The sequence below is a fragment of the Crinia signifera genome, chromosome 2 (genome assembly GCF_055691185.1).
Source record: "Crinia signifera chromosome 2, ASM5569118v1, whole genome shotgun sequence".
Lineage (NCBI taxonomy): Eukaryota > Metazoa > Chordata > Amphibia > Anura > Myobatrachidae > Crinia > Crinia signifera.
The window spans coordinates 102,920,212-102,939,291 of NC_139218.1; the positions used below are offsets into that span (position 1 = coordinate 102,920,212).

General features: G+C 35.8%; 16 non-coding genes across 16 annotated transcripts; all 16 read left to right on the top strand.

Annotated features, from left to right (window-relative positions):
* Positions 1 to 115: 115 nt before the first annotated feature.
* Positions 116 to 331, top strand: LOC146061014 (small nucleolar RNA U3). Its single transcript, XR_014470575.1, has one exon. It is a non-coding gene; the product is annotated as a small nucleolar RNA U3 (small nucleolar RNA).
* A 630-nt stretch (positions 332 to 961) lies between these two features.
* Positions 962 to 1,177, top strand: LOC146061101 (small nucleolar RNA U3). The gene has a single exon (XR_014470650.1). It is a non-coding gene; the product is annotated as a small nucleolar RNA U3 (small nucleolar RNA).
* A 630-nt stretch (positions 1,178 to 1,807) lies between these two features.
* LOC146061079 (small nucleolar RNA U3) lies at positions 1,808 to 2,023 on the top strand. Its single transcript, XR_014470631.1, has one exon. It is a non-coding gene; the product is annotated as a small nucleolar RNA U3 (small nucleolar RNA).
* A 630-nt stretch (positions 2,024 to 2,653) lies between these two features.
* Positions 2,654 to 2,869, top strand: LOC146061227 (small nucleolar RNA U3). The gene has a single exon (XR_014470757.1). It is a non-coding gene; the product is annotated as a small nucleolar RNA U3 (small nucleolar RNA).
* Positions 2,870 to 3,500: 631 nt separating this feature from the next.
* LOC146061297 (small nucleolar RNA U3) lies at positions 3,501 to 3,716 on the top strand. Its single transcript, XR_014470820.1, has one exon. It is a non-coding gene; the product is annotated as a small nucleolar RNA U3 (small nucleolar RNA).
* Positions 3,717 to 4,344: 628 nt separating this feature from the next.
* On the top strand, positions 4,345 to 4,560 carry LOC146061102 (small nucleolar RNA U3). Its single transcript, XR_014470651.1, has one exon. It is a non-coding gene; the product is annotated as a small nucleolar RNA U3 (small nucleolar RNA).
* A 630-nt stretch (positions 4,561 to 5,190) lies between these two features.
* LOC146061080 (small nucleolar RNA U3) lies at positions 5,191 to 5,406 on the top strand. The gene has a single exon (XR_014470632.1). It is a non-coding gene; the product is annotated as a small nucleolar RNA U3 (small nucleolar RNA).
* A 630-nt stretch (positions 5,407 to 6,036) lies between these two features.
* On the top strand, positions 6,037 to 6,252 carry LOC146061228 (small nucleolar RNA U3). The gene has a single exon (XR_014470758.1). It is a non-coding gene; the product is annotated as a small nucleolar RNA U3 (small nucleolar RNA).
* Positions 6,253 to 6,882: 630 nt separating this feature from the next.
* LOC146061298 (small nucleolar RNA U3) lies at positions 6,883 to 7,098 on the top strand. The gene has a single exon (XR_014470821.1). It is a non-coding gene; the product is annotated as a small nucleolar RNA U3 (small nucleolar RNA).
* A 628-nt stretch (positions 7,099 to 7,726) lies between these two features.
* On the top strand, positions 7,727 to 7,942 carry LOC146061103 (small nucleolar RNA U3). The gene has a single exon (XR_014470652.1). It is a non-coding gene; the product is annotated as a small nucleolar RNA U3 (small nucleolar RNA).
* A 630-nt stretch (positions 7,943 to 8,572) lies between these two features.
* LOC146061352 (small nucleolar RNA U3) lies at positions 8,573 to 8,788 on the top strand. Its single transcript, XR_014470867.1, has one exon. It is a non-coding gene; the product is annotated as a small nucleolar RNA U3 (small nucleolar RNA).
* Positions 8,789 to 9,418: 630 nt separating this feature from the next.
* Positions 9,419 to 9,634, top strand: LOC146061318 (small nucleolar RNA U3). Its single transcript, XR_014470839.1, has one exon. It is a non-coding gene; the product is annotated as a small nucleolar RNA U3 (small nucleolar RNA).
* A 630-nt stretch (positions 9,635 to 10,264) lies between these two features.
* On the top strand, positions 10,265 to 10,480 carry LOC146061341 (small nucleolar RNA U3). Its single transcript, XR_014470858.1, has one exon. It is a non-coding gene; the product is annotated as a small nucleolar RNA U3 (small nucleolar RNA).
* Positions 10,481 to 11,110: 630 nt separating this feature from the next.
* On the top strand, positions 11,111 to 11,326 carry LOC146061329 (small nucleolar RNA U3). Its single transcript, XR_014470848.1, has one exon. It is a non-coding gene; the product is annotated as a small nucleolar RNA U3 (small nucleolar RNA).
* A 628-nt stretch (positions 11,327 to 11,954) lies between these two features.
* LOC146061015 (small nucleolar RNA U3) lies at positions 11,955 to 12,170 on the top strand. The gene has a single exon (XR_014470576.1). It is a non-coding gene; the product is annotated as a small nucleolar RNA U3 (small nucleolar RNA).
* A 630-nt stretch (positions 12,171 to 12,800) lies between these two features.
* Positions 12,801 to 13,020, top strand: LOC146061417 (small nucleolar RNA U3). Its single transcript, XR_014470923.1, has one exon. It is a non-coding gene; the product is annotated as a small nucleolar RNA U3 (small nucleolar RNA).
* The last annotated feature ends 6,060 nt before the right edge of the window (positions 13,021 to 19,080 follow it).

Consider the following 19,080-nt stretch of genomic DNA (forward strand, 5'->3'; position numbering starts at 1 on the left):
TTGTGAAAATTGGGTAACAATACGATTACCCACTTTCAAAAATGGTACAAAAATGTCTCCATTACTTTAAATACTGATTCTTATGGTCTAGCTAAACCATCAACAAATGGGAATTAAGACTATACTTTCAGGGATCATTTCTATAGGCAATGATGGGAGAAATGTGCTTGAAAGTGTCCAAACTCACCAACCACAATGATGAGTTAAAGGGCTCTCTTCTCAGCATGAAGGCAGTTGGCAACTCTGTTTCTTATGGATGTTGCTTGCTTTTGATGACTGTGCCACTTTTTGAAATAGAAAAAGTGGTAGGAGAGAGCTCATTCAGAGTGGTTGTTTCCAGTTTTCACTATACGTTATGGCAATTTTGTGCTGTAGTTGTGTGTGTTTGAGTAAATATGGGTCTACATATCTTTACGTTTCTGAATTTGAATGTTGATTAGTAGAGAAAAATGTTTTTGAATGAGTATTTGCGTTTGACTTTTAATCTTGTACAAGTGATTTATTTTTATGAGGACTGATGCATTTAAAACAATTTTGTTTGCAGCGTATTTGTTTTAAAATGGGTATTAGCAAAATAGTAACAGCTGAATTGCATACAGTTGCAAGCCACTGATTTCTTTTTGAATGCAATTTGGGAAATGATAAAATTACCAATAGATTTTCGATAGTAATATTAGTGCATTATTTTAATTGCTAAGTATTCTGTTTGATATTTAAGACCAACATCTTAGTGTATGCCAATATTATAATCTGCTAAATAATTATATTTTGAAATGTCTCTAGGCTTACAACAAACCATTTATAGTTTGTATACTTTAATCATTCAATTTGTGGAGCAGGTTATGATTGTGAAAATTGGGTAACAATACGATTACCCACTTTCAAAAATGGTACAAAAATGTCTCCATTACTTTAAATACTGATTCTTATGGTCTAGCTAAACCATCAACAAATGGGAATTAAGACTATACTTTCAGGGATCATTTCTATAGGCAATGATGGGAGAAATGTGCTTGAAAGTGTCCAAACTCACCAACCACAATGATGAGTTAAAGGGTTCTCTTCTCAGCATGAAGGCAGTTGGCAACTCTGTTTCTTATGGATGTTGCTTGCTTTTGATGACTGTGCCACTTTTTGAAATAGAAAAAGTGGTAGGAGAGAGCTCATTCAGAGTGGTTGTTTCCAGTTTTCACTATATGTGATGGCAATTTTGTGCTGTAGTTGTGTGTGTTTGAGTAAATATGGGTCTACATATCTTTATGTTTCTGAATTTGTACGTTGATTAGTAGAGAAAAATGTTTTTGATTGTGTATTTGCATTTGACTTTTAATCTTGTACAAGTGATTTATTTTTATGAGGACTGATGCATTTAAAACAATTTTGTTTGCAGCGTATTTGTTTTAAAATGGGTATTAGCAAAATAGTAAAAGCTGAATTGCTTACAGTTGCAAGCCACTGATTTATTTTTGAATGCATTTTGGGAAATGATAAAAATACCAATAGATTTTCGATAGTAATATTAGTGCATTATTTTAATTACTAAGTATTCTGTTTGATATTTAAGACCAACATCTTAGTGTATGCCAATATTATAATCTGCTAAATAATTCTATTTTAAAATGTCTCTAGACTTACAACAAACCATTTATAGTTTGTATACTTTAATCATTCAATTTGTGGAGCAGGTTATGTTTGTGAAAATTGGGTAACAATACGATTACCCACTTTCAAAAATGGTACAAAAATGTCTCCATTACTTTAAATACTGATTCTTATGGTCTAGCTAAACCATCAACAAATGGGAATTAAGACTATACTTTCAGGGATCATTTCTATAGGCAATGATGGGAGAAATGTGCTAGAAAGTGTCCAAACTCACCAACCACAATGATGAGTTAAAGGGCTCTCTTCTTAGCATGAAGGCAGTTGGCAACTCTGTTTCTTATGGATGTTGCTTGCTTTTGATGACTGTGCCACTTTTTGAAATAGAAAAAGTGGTAGGAGAGAGCTCATTCAGAGTGGTTGTTTCCAGTTTTCACTATATGTTATGGCAATTTTGTGCTGTAGTTGTGTGTGTTTGAGTAAATATGGGTCTACATATCTTTACGTTTCTGAATTTGAACGTTGATTAGTAGAGAAAAATGTTTTTGAATGAGTAATTGCGTTTGACTTTTAATCTTGTACAAGTGATTTATTTTTATGAGGACTGATGCATTTAAAACAATTTTGTTTGCAGCATATTTGTTTTAAAATGGGTATTAGCAAAATAGTAACAGCTGAATTGCTTACAGTTGCAAGCCACTGATTTATTTTTGAATGTAATGTGGGAAATGATGAAATTACCAATAGATTTTCAATAGTAATATTAGTGCATTATTTTAATTGCTAAGTATTCTGTTTGATATTTAAGACTAACATCTTTATGTATGCCAATATTATAATCTGCTAAATAATTCTATTTTAAAATGTCTCTAGACTTACAACAAACCATTTATAGTTTGTATACTTTAATCATTCAATTTGTGGAGCAGGTTATGATTGTGAAAATTGGGTAACAATACGATTACCCACTTTCAAAAATGGTACAAAAATGTCTCCATTACTTTAAATACTGATTCTTATGGTCTAGCTAAACCATCAACAAATGGGAATTAAAACTATACTTTCAGGGATTATTTCTATAGGCAATGATGGGAGAAATGTGCTTGAAAGTGTCCAGACTCACCAACCACAATGATGAGTTAAAGGGCTCTCTTCTCAGCATGAAGGCAGTTGGCAACTCTGTTTCTTATGGATGTTGCTTGCTTTTGATGACTGTGCCACTTTTTGAAATAGAAAAAGTGGTAGGAGAGAGCTCATTCAGAGTGGTTGTTTCCAGTTTTCACTATACGTTATGGCAATTTTGTGCTGTAGTTGTGTGTGTTTGAGTAAATATGGGTCTACATATCTTTACGTTTCTGAATTTGAACGTTGATTAGTAGTGAAAAATGTTTTTGAATGAGTATTTGCGTTTGACTTTTAATCTTGTACAAGTGATTTATTTTTATGAGGACTGATGCATTTAAAACAATTTTGTTTGCAGCGTATTTGTTTTAAAATGGGTATTAGCAAAATAGTAACAGCTGAATTGCTTACAGTTGCAAGCCACTGATTTATTTTTGAATGCAATTTGGGAAATGATAAAATTACCAATAGATTTTCGATAGTAATATTAGTGCATTATTTTAATTGCTAAGTATTCTGTTTGATATTTAAGACCAACATCTTAGTGTATGCCAATATTATAATCTGCTAAATAATTCTATTTTAAAATGTCTCTAGACTTACAACAAACCATTTATAGTTTGTATACTTTAATCATTCAATTTGTGGAGCAGGTTATGTTTGTTAAAAATTGGGTAACAATACGATTACCCACTTTCAAAAATGGTACAAAAATGTCTCCATTACTTTAAATACTGATTCTTATGGTCTAGCTAAACCATCAACAAATGGGAATTAAGACTATACTTTTAAGGATCATTTCTATAGGCAATGATGGGAGAAATGTGCTTGAAAGTGTCCAAACTCACCAACCACAATAATGAGTTAAAGGGCTCTCTTCTCAGCATGAAGGCAGTTGGCAACTCTGTTTCTTATGGATGTTGCTTGCTTTTGATGACTGTGCCACTTTTTGAAATAGAAAAAGTGGTAGGAGAGAGCTCATCCAGAGTGGTTGTTTCCAGTTTTCACTATACGTTATGGCAATTTTGTGCTGTAGTTGTGTGTTTGAGTAAATATGGGTCTACATATCTTTACGTTTCTGAATTTGAACGTTGATTAGTAGAGAAAAATGTTTTTGAATGAGTATTTGCGTTTGACTTTTAATCTTGTACAAGTGATTTATTTTTATGAGGACTGATGCATTTAAAACAATTTTGTTTGCAGCGCATTTGTTTTAAAACGGGTATTAGCAAAATAGTAAAAGCTGAATTGCATACAGTTGCAAGCCACTGATTTCTTTTTGAATGCAATTTGGGAAATGATAAAATTACCAATAGATTTTCGATAGTAATATTAGTGCATTATTTTAATTGCTAAGTATTCTGTTTGATATTTAAGACCAACATCTTAGTGTATGCCAATATTATAATCTGCTAAATAATTATATTTTGAAATGTCTCTAGGCTTACAACAAACCATTTATAGTTTGTATACTTTAATCATTCAATTTGTGGAGCAGGTTATGATTGTGAAAATTGGGTAACAATACGATTACCCACTTTCAAAAATGGTACAAAAATGTCTCCATTACTTTAAATACTGATTCTTATGGTCTAGCTAAACCATCAACAAATGGGAATTAAGACTATACTTTCAGGGATCATTTCTATAGGCAATGATGGGAGAAATGTGCTTGAAAGTGTCCAAACTCACCAACCACAATGATGAGTTAAAGGGTTCTCTTCTCAGCATGAAGGCAGTTGGCAACTCTGTTTCTTATGGATGTTGCTTGCTTTTGATGACTGTGCCACTTTTTGAAATAGAAAAAGTGGTAGGAGAGAGCTCATTCAGAGTGGTTGTTTCCAGTTTTCACTATATGTGATGGCAATTTTGTGCTGTAGTTGTGTGTGTTTGAGTAAATATGGGTCTACATATCTTTATGTTTCTGAATTTGTACGTTGATTAGTAGAGAAAAATGTTTTTGATTGTGTATTTGCATTTGACTTTTAATCTTGTACAAGTGATTTATTTTTATGAGGACTGATGCATTTAAAACAATTTTGTTTGCAGCGTATTTGTTTTAAAATGGGTATTAGCAAAATAGTAAAAGCTGAATTGCTTACAGTTGCAAGCCACTGATTTATTTTTGAATGCATTTTGGGAAATGATAAAAATACCAATAGATTTTCGATAGTAATATTAGTGCATTATTTTAATTACTAAGTATTCTGTTTGATATTTAAGACCAACATCTTAGTGTATGCCAATATTATAATCTGCTAAATAATTCTATTTTAAAATGTCTCTAGACTTACAACAAACCATTTATAGTTTGTATACTTTAATCATTCAATTTGTGGAGCAGGTTATGTTTGTGAAAATTGGGTAACAATACGATTACCCACTTTCAAAAATGGTACAAAAATGTCTCCATTACTTTAAATACTGATTCTTATGGTCTAGCTAAACCATCAACAAATGGGAATTAAGACTATACTTTCAGGGATCATTTCTATAGGCAATGATGGGAGAAATGTGCTAGAAAGTGTCCAAACTCACCAACCACAATGATGAGTTAAAGGGCTCTCTTCTTAGCATGAAGGCAGTTGGCAACTCTGTTTCTTATGGATGTTGCTTGCTTTTGATGACTGTGCCACTTTTTGAAATAGAAAAAGTGGTAGGAGAGAGCTCATTCAGAGTGGTTGTTTCCAGTTTTCACTATATGTTATGGCAATTTTGTGCTGTAGTTGTGTGTGTTTGAGTAAATATGGGTCTACATATCTTTACGTTTCTGAATTTGAACGTTGATTAGTAGAGAAAAATGTTTTTGAATGAGTAATTGCGTTTGACTTTTAATCTTGTACAAGTGATTTATTTTTATGAGGACTGATGCATTTAAAACAATTTTGTTTGCAGCATATTTGTTTTAAAATGGGTATTAGCAAAATAGTAACAGCTGAATTGCTTACAGTTGCAAGCCACTGATTTATTTTTGAATGTAATGTGGGAAATGATGAAATTACCAATAGATTTTCAATAGTAATATTAGTGCATTATTTTAATTGCTAAGTATTCTGTTTGATATTTAAGACTAACATCTTTATGTATGCCAATATTATAATCTGCTAAATAATTCTATTTTAAAATGTCTCTAGACTTACAACAAACCATTTATAGTTTGTATACTTTAATCATTCAATTTGTGGAGCAGGTTATGATTGTGAAAATTGGGTAACAATACGATTACCCACTTTCAAAAATGGTACAAAAATGTCTCCATTACTTTAAATACTGATTCTTATGGTCTAGCTAAACCATCAACAAATGGGAATTAAAACTATACTTTCAGGGATTATTTCTATAGGCAATGATGGGAGAAATGTGCTTGAAAGTGTCCAGACTCACCAACCACAATGATGAGTTAAAGGGCTCTCTTCTCAGCATGAAGGCAGTTGGCAACTCTGTTTCTTATGGATGTTGCTTGCTTTTGATGACTGTGCCACTTTTTGAAATAGAAAAAGTGGTAGGAGAGAGCTCATTCAGAGTGGTTGTTTCCAGTTTTCACTATACGTTATGGCAATTTTGTGCTGTAGTTGTGTGTGTTTGAGTAAATATGGGTCTACATATCTTTACGTTTCTGAATTTGAACGTTGATTAGTAGTGAAAAATGTTTTTGAATGAGTATTTGCGTTTGACTTTTAATCTTGTACAAGTGATTTATTTTTATGAGGACTGATGCATTTAAAACAATTTTGTTTGCAGCGTATTTGTTTTAAAATGGGTATTAGCAAAATAGTAACAGCTGAATTGCTTACAGTTGCAAGCCACTGATTTATTTTTGAATGCAATTTGGGAAATGATAAAATTACCAATAGATTTTCGATAGTAATATTAGTGCATTATTTTAATTGCTAAGTATTCTGTTTGATATTTAAGACCAACATCTTAGTGTATGCCAATATTATAATCTGCTAAATAATTCTATTTTAAAATGTCTCTAGACTTACAACAAACCATTTATAGTTTGTATACTTTAATCATTCAATTTGTGGAGCAGGTTATGTTTGTGAAAATTGGGTAACAATACGATTACCCACTTTCAAAAATGGTACAAAAATGTCTCCATTACTTTAAATACTGATTCTTATGGTCTAGCTAAACCATCAACAAATGGGAATTAAGACTATACTTTTAAGGATCATTTCTATAGGCAATGATGGGAGAAATGTGCTTGAAAGTGTCCAAACTCACCAACCACAATAATGAGTTAAAGGGCTCTCTTCTCAGCATGAAGGCAGTTGGCAACTCTGTTTCTTATGGATGTTGCTTGCTTTTGATGACTGTGCCACTTTTTGAAATAGAAAAAGTGGTAGGAGAGAGCTCATCCAGAGTGGTTGTTTCCAGTTTTCACTATACGTTATGGCAATTTTGTGCTGTAGTTGTGTGTTTGAGTAAATATGGGTCTACATATCTTTACGTTTCTGAATTTGAACGTTGATTAGTAGAGAAAAATGTTTTTGAATGAGTATTTGCGTTTGACTTTTAATCTTGTACAAGTGATTTATTTTTATGAGGACTGATGCATTTAAAACAATTTTGTTTGCAGCGCATTTGTTTTAAAACGGGTATTAGCAAAATAGTAAAAGCTGAATTGCTTACAGTTGCAAGCCACTGATTTATTTTTGAATGCATTTTGGGAAATGATAAAATTACCAATAGATTTTCGATAGTAATATTAGTGCATTATTTTAATTGCTAAGTATTCTGTTTGATATTTAAGACCAACATCTTAGTGTATGCCAATATTATAATCTGCTAAATAATTCTATTTTAAAATGTCTCTAGACTTACAACAAACCATTTATAGTTTGTATACTTTAATCATTCAATTTGTGGAGCAGGTTATGTTTGTGAAAATTGGGTAACAATACGATTACCCACTTTCAAAAATGGTACAAAAATGTCTCCATTACTTTAAATACTGATTCTTATGGTCTAGCTAAACCATCAACAAATGGGAATTAAGACTATACTTTCAGGGATCATTTCTATAGGCAATGATGGGAGAAATGTGCTTGAAAGTGTCCAAACTCACCAACCACAATGATGAGTTAAAGGGTTCTCTTCTCAGCATGAAGGCAGTTGGCAACTCTGTTTCTTATGGATGTTGCTTGCTTTTGATGACTGTGCCACTTTTTGAAATAGAAAAAGTGGTAGGAGAGAGCTCATTCAGAGTGGTTGTTTCCAGTTTTCACTATACGTTATGGCAATTTTGTGCTGTAGTTGTGTGTGTTTGAGTAAATATGGGTCTACATATCTTTATGTTTCTGAATTTGTGCGTTGATTAGTAGAGAAAAATGTTTTTGATTGTGTATTTGCATTTGACTTTTAATCTTGTACAAGTGATTTATTTTTATGAGGACTGATGCATTTAAAACAATTTTGTTTGCAGCGTATTTGTTTTAAAATGGGTATTAGCAAAATAGTAACAGCTGAATTGCTTACAGTTGCAAGCCACTGATTTATTTTTGAATGCAATGTGGGAAATGATGAAATTACCAATAGATTTTCGATAGTAATATTAGTGCATTATTTTAATTGCTAAGTATTCTGTTTGATATTTAAGACTAACATCTTTATATATGCCAATATTATAATCTGCTAAATAATTCTATTTTAAAATGTCTCTAGACTTACAACAAACCATTTATAGTTTGTATACTTTAATCATTCAATTTGTGGAGCAGGTTATGATTGTGAAAATTGGGTAACAATACGATTACCCACTTTCAAAAATGGTACAAAAATGTCTCCATTACTTTAAATACTGATTCTTATGGTTTAGCTAAACCATCAACAAATGGGAATTAAGACTATACTTTCAGGGATCATTTCTATAGGCAATGATGGGAGAAATGTGCTTGAAAGTGTCCAAACTCACCAACCACAATGATGAGTTAAAGGGCTCTCTTCTCAGCATGAAGGCAGTTGGCAACTCTGTTTCTTATGGATGTTGCTTGCTTTTGATGACTGTGCCACTTTTTGAAATAGAAAAAGTGGTAGGAGAGAGCTCATTCAGAGGTGTTGTTTCCAGTTTTCACTATACGTTATGGCAATTTTGTGCTGTAGTTGTGTGTGTTTGAGTAAATATGGGTCTACATATCTTTACATTTCTGAATTTGAACGTTGATTAGTAGAAAAAAATGTTTTTGAATGAGTATTTGCGTTTGACTTTTAATCTTGTACAAGTGGTTTATTTTTATGAGGACTGATGCATTTAAAACAATTTTGTTTGCAGCGTATTTGTTTTAAAATGGGTATTAGCAAAATAGTAACAGCTGAATTGCTTACAGTTGCAAGCCACTGATTTAGTTTTGAATGCAATGTGGGAAATGATGAAATTACCAATAGATTTTTGATAGTAATATTAGTGCATTATTTTAATTGCTAAGTATTCTGTTTGATATTTAAGACCAACATCTTAGTGTATGCCAATATTATAATCTGCTAAATAATTCTATTTTAAAATGTCTCTAGACTTACAACAAACCATTTATAGTTTGTATACTTTAATCATTCAATTTGTGGAGCAGGTTATGATTGTGAAAATTGGGTAACAATACGATTACCCACTTTCAAAAATGGTACAAAAATGTCTCCATTACTTTAAATACTGATTCTTATGGTCTAGCTAAACCATCAACAAATGGGAATTAAGACTATACTTTCAGGGATCATTTCTATAGGCAATGATGGGAGAAATGTGCTTGAAAGTGTCCAAACTCACCAACCACAATGATGAGTTAAAGGGCTCTCTTCTCAGCATGAAGGCAGTTGGCAACTCTGTTTCTTATGGATGTTGCTTGCTTTTGATGACTGTGCCACTTTTTGAAATAGAATAAGTGGTAGGAGAGAGCTCATTCAGAGTTGTTGTTTCCAGTTTTCACTATACGTTATGGCAATTTTGTGCTGTAGTTGTGTGTGTTTGAGTAAATATGGGTCTACATATCTTTACGTTTCTGAATTTTAATGTTGATTAGTAGAGAAAAATGTTTTTGAATGAGTATTTGCGTTTGACTTTTAATCTTGTACAAGTGATTTATTTTTATGAGGACTGATGCATTTAAAACAATTTTGTTTGCAGCGTATTTGTTTTAAAATGGGTATTAGCAAAATAGTAACAGCTGAATTGCATACAGTTGCAAGCCACTGATTTCTTTTTAAATGCAATTTGGGAAATGATAAAATTACCAATAGATTTTCGATAGTAATATTAGTGCATTATTTTAATTGCTAAGTATTCTGTTTGATATTTAAGACCAACATCTTAGTGTATGCCAATATTATAATCTGCTAAATAATTATATTTTGAAATGTCTCTAGGCTTACAACAAACCATTTATAGTTTGTATACTTTAATCATTCAATTTGTGGAGCAGGTTATGTTTATGAAAATTGGGTAACAATACGATTACCCACTTTCAAAAATGGTACAAAAATGTCTCCATTACTTTAAATACTGATTCTTATGGTCTAGCTAAACCATCAACAAATGTGAATTAAGACTATACTATCAGGGATCATTTCTATAGGCAATGATGGGAGAAATGTGCTTGAAAGTGTCCAAACTCACCAACCACAATGATGAGTTAAAGGGTTCTCTTCTTAGCATGAAGGCAGTTGGCAACTCTGTTTCTTATGGATGTTGCTTGCTTTTGATGACTGTGCCACTTTTTGAAATAGAAAAAGTGGTAGGAGAGAGCTCATTCAGAATGGTTGTTTCCAGTTTTCAATATATGTTATGGCAATTTTGTGCTGTAGTTGTGTGTGTTTGAGTAAATATGGGTCTACATATCTTTACGTTTCTGAATTTGAACGTTGATTAGTAGAGAAAAATGTTTTTGAATGAGTAATTGCGTTTGACTTTTAATCTTGTACAAGTGATTTATTTTTATGAGGACTGATGCATTTAAAACAATTTTGTTTGCAGCATATTTGTTTTAAAATGGGTATTAGCAAAATAGTAACAGCTGAATTGCTTACAGTTGCAAGCCACTGATTTATTTTTGAATGCAATTTGGGAAATGATAAAATTACCAGTAGATTTTCGATAGTAATATTAGTGCATTATTTTAATTGCTAAGTATTCTGTTTGATATTTAAGACCAACATCTTAGTGTATGCCAATATTATAATCTGCTAAATAATTCTATTTTAAAATGTCTCTAGACTTACAACAAACCATTTATAGTTTGTATACTTTAATCATTCAATTTGTGGAGCAGGTTATGTTTGTGAAAATTGGGTAACAATACGATTACCCACTTTCAAAAATGGTACAAAAATGTCTCCATTACTTTAAATACTGATTCTTATGGTCTAGCTAAACCATCAACAAATGGGAATTAAGACTATACTTTCAGGGATCATTTCTATAGGCAATGATGGGAGAAATGTGCTTGAAAGTGTCCAAACTCACCAACCACAATGATGAGTTAAAGGGCTCTCTTCTCAGCATGAAGGCAGTTGGCAACTCTGTTTCTTATGGATGTTGCTTGCTTTTGATGACTGTGCCACTTTTTGAAATAGAAAAAGTGGTAGGAGAGAGCTTATCCAGAGAGGTTGTTTCCAGTTTTCGCTATACGTTATGGCAATTTTGTGCTGTAGTTGTGTGTTTGAGTAAATATGGGTCTACATATCTTTACGTTTCTGAATTTGAACGTTGATAAGTAGAGAAAAATGTTTTTAAATGAGTATTTGCGTTTGACTTTTAATCTTGTACAAGTGATTTATTTTTATGAGGACTGATGCATTTAAAACTATTTTGTTTGCAGCATATTTGTTTTAAAATGGGTATTAGCAAAATAGTAACAGCTGAATTGCATACAGTTGCAAGCCACTGATTTCTTTTTGAATGCAATTTGGGAAATGATAAAATTACCAATAGATTTTCGATAGTAATATTAGTGCATTATTTTAATTGCTAAGTATTCTGTTTGATATTTAAGACCAACATCTTAGTGTATGCCAATATTATAATCTGCTAAATAATTCTATTTTAAAATGTCTCTAGACTTACAACAAACCATTTATAGTTTGTATACTTTAATCATTCAATTTGTGGAGCAGGTTATGTTTGTGAAAATTGGGTAACAATACGATTACCCACTTTCAAAAATGGTACAAAAATGTCTCCATTACTTTAAATACTGATTCTTATGGTCTAGCTAAACCATCAACAAATGGGAATTAAGACTATACTTTCAGGGATCATTTCTATAGGCAATGATGGGAGAAATGTGCTTGAAAGTGTCCAAACTCACCAACCACAATGATGAGTTAAAGGGCTCTCTTCTCAGCATGAAGGCAGTTGGCAACTCTGTTTCTTATGGATGTTGCTTGCTTTTGATGACTGTGCCACTTTTTGAAATAGAAAAAGTGGTAGGAGAGAGCTCATTCAGAGTGGTTGTTTCCAGTTTTCACTATATGTTATGGCAATTTTGTGCTGTAGTTGTGTGTGTTTGAGTAAATATGGGTCTACATATCTTTACGTTTCTGAATTTGAAAGTTGATTAGTAGAGAAAAATGTTTTTGAATGAGTATTTGCGTTTGACTTTTAATCTTGTACAAGTGATTTATTTTTATGAGGACTGATGCATTTAAAACAATTTTGTTTGCAGCATATTTGTTTTAAAATGGGTATTAGCAAAATAGTAACAGCTGAATTGCTTACAGTTGCAAGCCACTGATTTATTTTTGAATGCAATGTGGGAAATGATGAAATTACCAATAGATTTTCGATAGTAATATTAGTGCATTATTTTAATTGCTAAGTATTCTGTTTGATATTTAAGACCAACATCTTTATGTATGCCAATATTATAATCTGCTAAATAATTCTATTTTAAAATGTCTCTAGACTTACAACAAACCATTTATAGTTTGTATACTTTAATCATTCAATTTGTGGAGCAGGTTATGATTGTGAAAATTGGGTAACAATACGATTACCCACTTTCAAAAATGGTACAAAAATGTCTCCATTACTTTAAATACTGATTCTTATGGTTTAGCTAAACCATCAACAAATGGGAAATAAGACTATACTTTCAGGGATCATTTCTATAGGCAATGATGGGAGAAATGTGCTTGAAAGTGTCCAAACTCACCAACCACAATGATGAGTTAAAGGGCTCTCTTCTCAGCATGAAGGCAGTTGGCAACTCTGTTTCTTATGGATGGATGTTGCTTGCTTTTGATGACTGTGCCGCTTTTTGAAATAGAAAAAGTGGTAGGAGAGAGCTAATTCAGAGTGTTTGTTTCCAGTTTTCACTATACGTTATGGCAATTTTGTGCTGTAGTTGTGTGTGTTTGAGTAAATATGGGTCTACATATCTTTACGTTTCTGAATTTGAACGTTGATTAGTAGAGAAAAATGTTTTTTAACCCCTTCACGACAATTGATGTATATATACGTCATGGCCGGGAAGTACTTCCCGACCGTTGACGTATATATACGTCATGGCTTAAAACTGTCACTGCGTCTAGAGACGCAGTGACAGAGGGACGATGTCTGCTGTCCCTGACAGCAGACATGTCCCTGCATGCCCAGGGGGGGCTGCGATGCCGCCCCCCCGTCGCCGATCGCTGTGATTGGCTGTTCAGTGTGAACAGCCATTCACAGCGTTTTCCTGTGTCACCGGCGAATAACGTTCGCCGGTGACACGGGATCGGAGGTGATTGGTGCTGTAAAGTACAGCACCAATCACCGCGGGGTGTAAGGGTGACACTGGTGTCACCCCACCTCACCCCGCCCGCCCCCAAAGGCCGTGATTGGTCCGTCGGACCGACGGACCAATCACAGCCGTGGAGGGGGGTTTAAACTAACGGTGACTGCACTGCAGACGCCATTCCGGTCTGGAAAAGCGTGCAGTGCGGTCACCGTGCCCCACCTGCCGCCTATACTGACCAGAACCCTTACCTGATCATTGATCATTGATATTGTGACATTTTGTGACATCCTGTGCTGCATCTTGTGCTGCATCTTGTGCTGCTGCGATTTATTAGATAGATAGAGAGTTAGAGAGAGTTAGAGAGAGAGAGATAGAGAGAGATAGAGAGGCCTAGTGCTATATTTTGTGCTGCTGCAGTGTGATAGAGCTATAGATAGAGAGATAGAGAGAGATAGAGAGAGAGAGATAGAGAGAGATAGAGATAGTGACAGATTGTGCTATATATTTTTTATATAACTGAAAGAGATAGAGAGAGATAGAGAGAGATAGAGAGGCCTAGTGCTATATTTTGTGCTGCTGCAGTGTGATAGAGAGAGATAGAGAGAGAGAGATAGAGAGAGAGATAGTGACAGATTGTGCTATATATTTTTTATATAACTGAAAGAGATAGAGAGAGATAGAGAGGCCTAGTGCTATATTTTGTGCTGCTGCAGTGTGATAGAGCTATAGATAGATAGAGAGAGATAGAGAGAGAGAGATAGAGAGATAGTGACAGATTGTGCTATATATTTTTTATATAACTGCTGCAGTGTCATAGAGTGATAGATAGTGAGAGATAGAGAGAGATAGTGATAGAGTGCTAAATTTTGTGTCGGCTGCCCCCGCCTTTTTGTGCTGATCACTATATCTGAGGTGATCAGCAACTTTTTGGGGGTACAGAGGTTTTTTTTTTTTATATATACCTGTCAGTACCACCAAAGGTTGTGCACCTGCTGCCCCTCACTGGTAATCAGTGTCGCATCACTGATCACCTTTTTTTATTTTTTGTGAGTGCTGTGGGGTCTTTTTTACATTTTTTTTTTACACACACTGTGATTTTGTGTGTGTCCTGTGGCCACTGTGCACTGATCAGTGACGTACATCACTGATCAGCTTTTTCGGCACAGGGTTGATCTATTTTTTTTTTTTTTTGATCAAATTCCTGTTGCCTTTGAGCGCTGTTCAGTGACGGACGTTACTGACCAACATCTGTGCTCAATTTTTGGCGCAGGACCTTTTTTTTTTTTTTTAACCCCTTCCATTTTTTTTTTTTTTAACCCCTTCCATTTTTTTTTTTTTTAACCCCTTCCATTTTTTTTTTTTGAACCCTTCAATTTTTTTTTTTTTTGTATTTTTTTTTTCTGCACTACATACACAATACACACTACATACCCCCTGGGTTGAAATAAAGTTTGTACCCCCCCTACACTATACACGTGTTGAAACATTTCACTACCAGTAACACAAAAATATAAATGGCATCCCAAATGTCATCCCAAATGTCGTCCCAGTCATCCAGGAGAATGTATTCGGTGGAGGAGGCATATGCCATGCTTGCATCTGACTCTGACACAGCCAGTGAGGCAAGCGGGGAATTTGAAGGATTTGTCTTAAGCTCCTCTTCCTCCTCTGATGATGAGGGACCCCCTCAAAGACGCCCCCGTAGAGCAGCTGAGACCCCCCCCCCAATAATTGATCTCGTATGGACCCCACCACCAGACAATTTTGAGCCCCAGGTTCCTGAGTTTTTGGCCATCCCAGGAATCCAATTTGATTCAACAGGTCTCAGAGAAATTGACTTTTTCAAATTATTTTTCTCTGATGATTTTATAAATTTAATGGTGGACCAAACTAATTTATATGCCCAGCAGTTTATTGCTCAAAACCCCACGTCATCATTTGCTAGGTGGACCCCTGTAGATGCAGTAGAGATGATGACGTTTTGGGGTCTGGTGTTACATATGGGCATAGTAAAAAAGCCACAAATTAGGCAATATTGGAGTACAGATGTTCTGTACAGCACCCCATTTCACCGTATGGCCATGCCCCGGGCTCGTTTTGAGGCAATCCATAAATTTATACATTACACCGATAATGCACAGTGCCCACCCAGAGATGATCCCACCTTTGACAGGCTATTCAAAGTCAGGCCGGTCATTGATCATTTCAGTGCCAAATTTGCAGAGCTATACATCCCTGATAAATGTATTAGTATCGACGAGTCCCTTATACATTTTAAAGGAAGGGTTAAATTCCGCCAGTACCTTCCCAGTAAGAGGGCAAGGTATGGCATAAAAATGTATAAGCTGTGTGAAAGCACCACAGGGTACACCCACAAGTTTAGGGTATATGAAGGGAAGGATTCAAGAATTGAACCACCAGAATGCCCCCCCTCCCTCGTAGGTGTTAGTGGAAAAATTGTCTGGGATTTAATGCACCCCTTCCTGGATAAGGGTTATCACCTCTATGTGGATAACTTTTACACCAGCATCCCCCTGTTTAAGGCCCTTGGTTCAAGAGGTACAGCAGCTTGCGGTACTGTGCGCAAGAACCAAAGAGGCCTCCCCAAAACGCACATTGCCCAAGTAATGAGAAGGGGTGAAAGCAGGGGAATATGCACCGAAAATATGTTGTTGGTCAAATATAAGGACAAGAGGGATGTCCTTATACTGACAACAATTCATGGAGACAGTACCACCTCCATCCCTGTACGAGGTACCAGTACCCACACCTCCAAACCAAATTGTATCCTAGATTACAATAAGTACATGGGCGGAGTGGATCTTTCAGATCAGGTACTAAAGCCGTACAGTGCCCTGCGGAAAACAAATATCTGGTACAAGAAGCTGGCCGTGTATATCATCCAGATGGCACTGTATAACGCTTACGTGCTATTCCGTTCTACCGGCCAGAGGGGGACATTTATGCACTTTCAAGAGGAAGTCATAAAGAGCCTAACATTTGGGAATCAGCAGGCAGAGGGCCCCAGTACTTCTAGTACTGGCCCCCGTATTGTACCAGGGCAGCATTTTCCCAACGAAATCCCCTCCACTGCAAGAAAGGGCAGGACACAAAAAAGGTGCAAAGTTTGTTATAAAAAGGGAATAAGAAAGGAAACTATTTTCCACTGTGAAACTTGCCCCGACAAACCCGGCCTATGTATAAAGGAGTGCTTTAAAATATACCACACATCTATGGATTATTAGGTTCATCATTTCACCGTGCTTCGGGGGTCTTGCTAATGCCACATAGCACCCACCATTCATTCCACCAGAATCTGAGCTGCAAAATCCAAAAATCACTCCTTCCCTTCTGAGTCCTGCCATGCACCCAACTGGTATTTTTTGGTCACATGTGAGGCATTGCCGTACTCTGGAGAAATGGGGGCACAGATTTTGGGGTGCTTTGTCTCCTTCATTCCTTGTGAAAATGAAAAATTTTGAGCCAGAAGTACATTTTTGTGTAAAAAAATGTATTTTTTTCATTTTCACTGCCCAGTTGTACCAAAATTGATGAAACCCCTGGGGGTTTGAAATGTACACTATACCCCTAGATGAATTCCCTGAGGGGTGTAGTTTGCAAAATGGGGTGACTTGTGGGGGGGTTCCACTGTATTGGTAATGCAACATAGCACCCACCATTCATTCCACCAAAATCTTTGCTGCAAAATCCAAAAATCACTCCTTCCCTTCTGAGTCCTGCCATGCACCCAACTGGAATTTTTTGGTCACATGTGAGGCATTGCCGTACTCTGGAGAAATGGGGGCACAGATTTTGGGGTGCTTTGTCTCCTTCATTCCTTGTGAAAATGAAAAATTTTGAGCCAGAAGTACATTTTTGTGTAAAAAAATGTATTTTTTTCATTTTCACTGCCCAGTTGTACCAAAATTGATGAAACCCCTGGGGGTTTGAAATGTACACTATACCCCTAGATGAATTCCCTGAGGGGTGTAGTTTGCAAAATGGGGTGACTTGTGGGGGGGTTCCACTGTATTGGTAATGCAACATAGCACCCACCATTCATTCCACCAAAATCTTTGCTGCAAAATCCAAAAATCACTCCTTCCCTTCTGAGTCCTGCCATGCACCCAACTGGAATTTTTTGGTCACATGTGAGGCATTGCCGTACTCTGGAGAAATGGGGGCACAGATTTTGGGGTGCTTTGTCTCCTTCATTCCTTGTGAAAATGATAAATTTTGAGCCAGAACTGCATGTTTGTGTAAAAAAATGTAATTTTCCATTTTCACATCCCAGTTGTACCAAAATTGGTGAAACCCCTGGGGGTTTGAAATGTACACTATACCCCTAGATGAATTCCCTGAGGGGTGTACTTTGCAAAATGGGGTGACTTGTGGGGGGGTTCCACTGTATTGGTGCTTGGGGGGTCTTGCTAATGCGACATAGCACCCACCAAAAAACCACCAGAATCTGAGCTGCAAAATCTAAAAATCACTCCTTCCCTTCTAAGTCCTGCCATGCACCCAACTGGTATTTTTTGGTCACATGTGAGGCATTGCCGTACTCTGGAGAAATTGGGGCACAGATTTTGGGGTGCATTGTCTCCTTCATTCCTTGTGAAAATGAAAAATTTTGAGCCAGAACTGCATGTTTGTGTAAAAAAATGTAATTTTCCATTTTCACATCCCAGTTGTACCAAAATTGGTGAAACCCCTGGGGGTTTGAAATGTACACTATACCCCTAGATGAATTCCCTGAGGGGTGTACTTTGCAAAATGGGGTGACTTGTGGGGGGGTTCCACTGTATTGGTGCTTTGGGAGTCTTGCTAATGCAACATAGCACCCACCATTCATTCCACCAAAATCTTTGCTGCAAAATCCAAAAATCACTCCTTCCCTTCTGAGTCCTGCCATGCACCCAACTGGTATTTTTTGGTCACATGTGAGGCATTGCCGTACTCGGGAGAAATTGGGGCACAGATTTTGGGGTGCATTGTCTCCTTCATTCCTTGTGAAAATGAAAAATTTTGAGCCAGAACTGCATGTTTGTGTAAAAAAATGTAATTTTCCATTTTCACATCCCAGTTGTACCAAAATTGGTGAAACCCCTGGGGGTTTGAAATGTACACTATACCCCTAGATGAATTCCCTGAGGGGTGTACTTTGCAAAATGGGGTGACTTGTGGGGGGGTTCCACTGTATTGGTGCTTGGGGGGTCTTGCTAATGCGACATAGCACCCACCAAAAAACCACCAGAATCTGAGCTGCAAAATCTAAAAATCACTCCTTCCCTTCTAAGTCCTGCCATGCACCCAACTGGTATTTTTTGGTCACATGTGAGGCATTGCCGTACTCTGGAGAAATTGGGGCACAGATTTTGGGGTGCATTGTCTCCTTCATTCCTTGTGAAAATGAAAAATTTTGAGCCAGAACTGCATGTTTGTGTAAAAAAATGTAATTTTCCATTTTCACATCCCAGTTGTACCAAAATTGGTGAAACCCCTGGGGGTTTGAAATGTACACTATACCCCTAGATGAATTCCCTGAGGGGTGTACTTTGCAAAATGGGGTGACTTGTGGGGGGGTTCCACTGTATTGGTGCTTTGGGAGTCTTGCTAATGCAACATAGCACCCACCATTCATTCC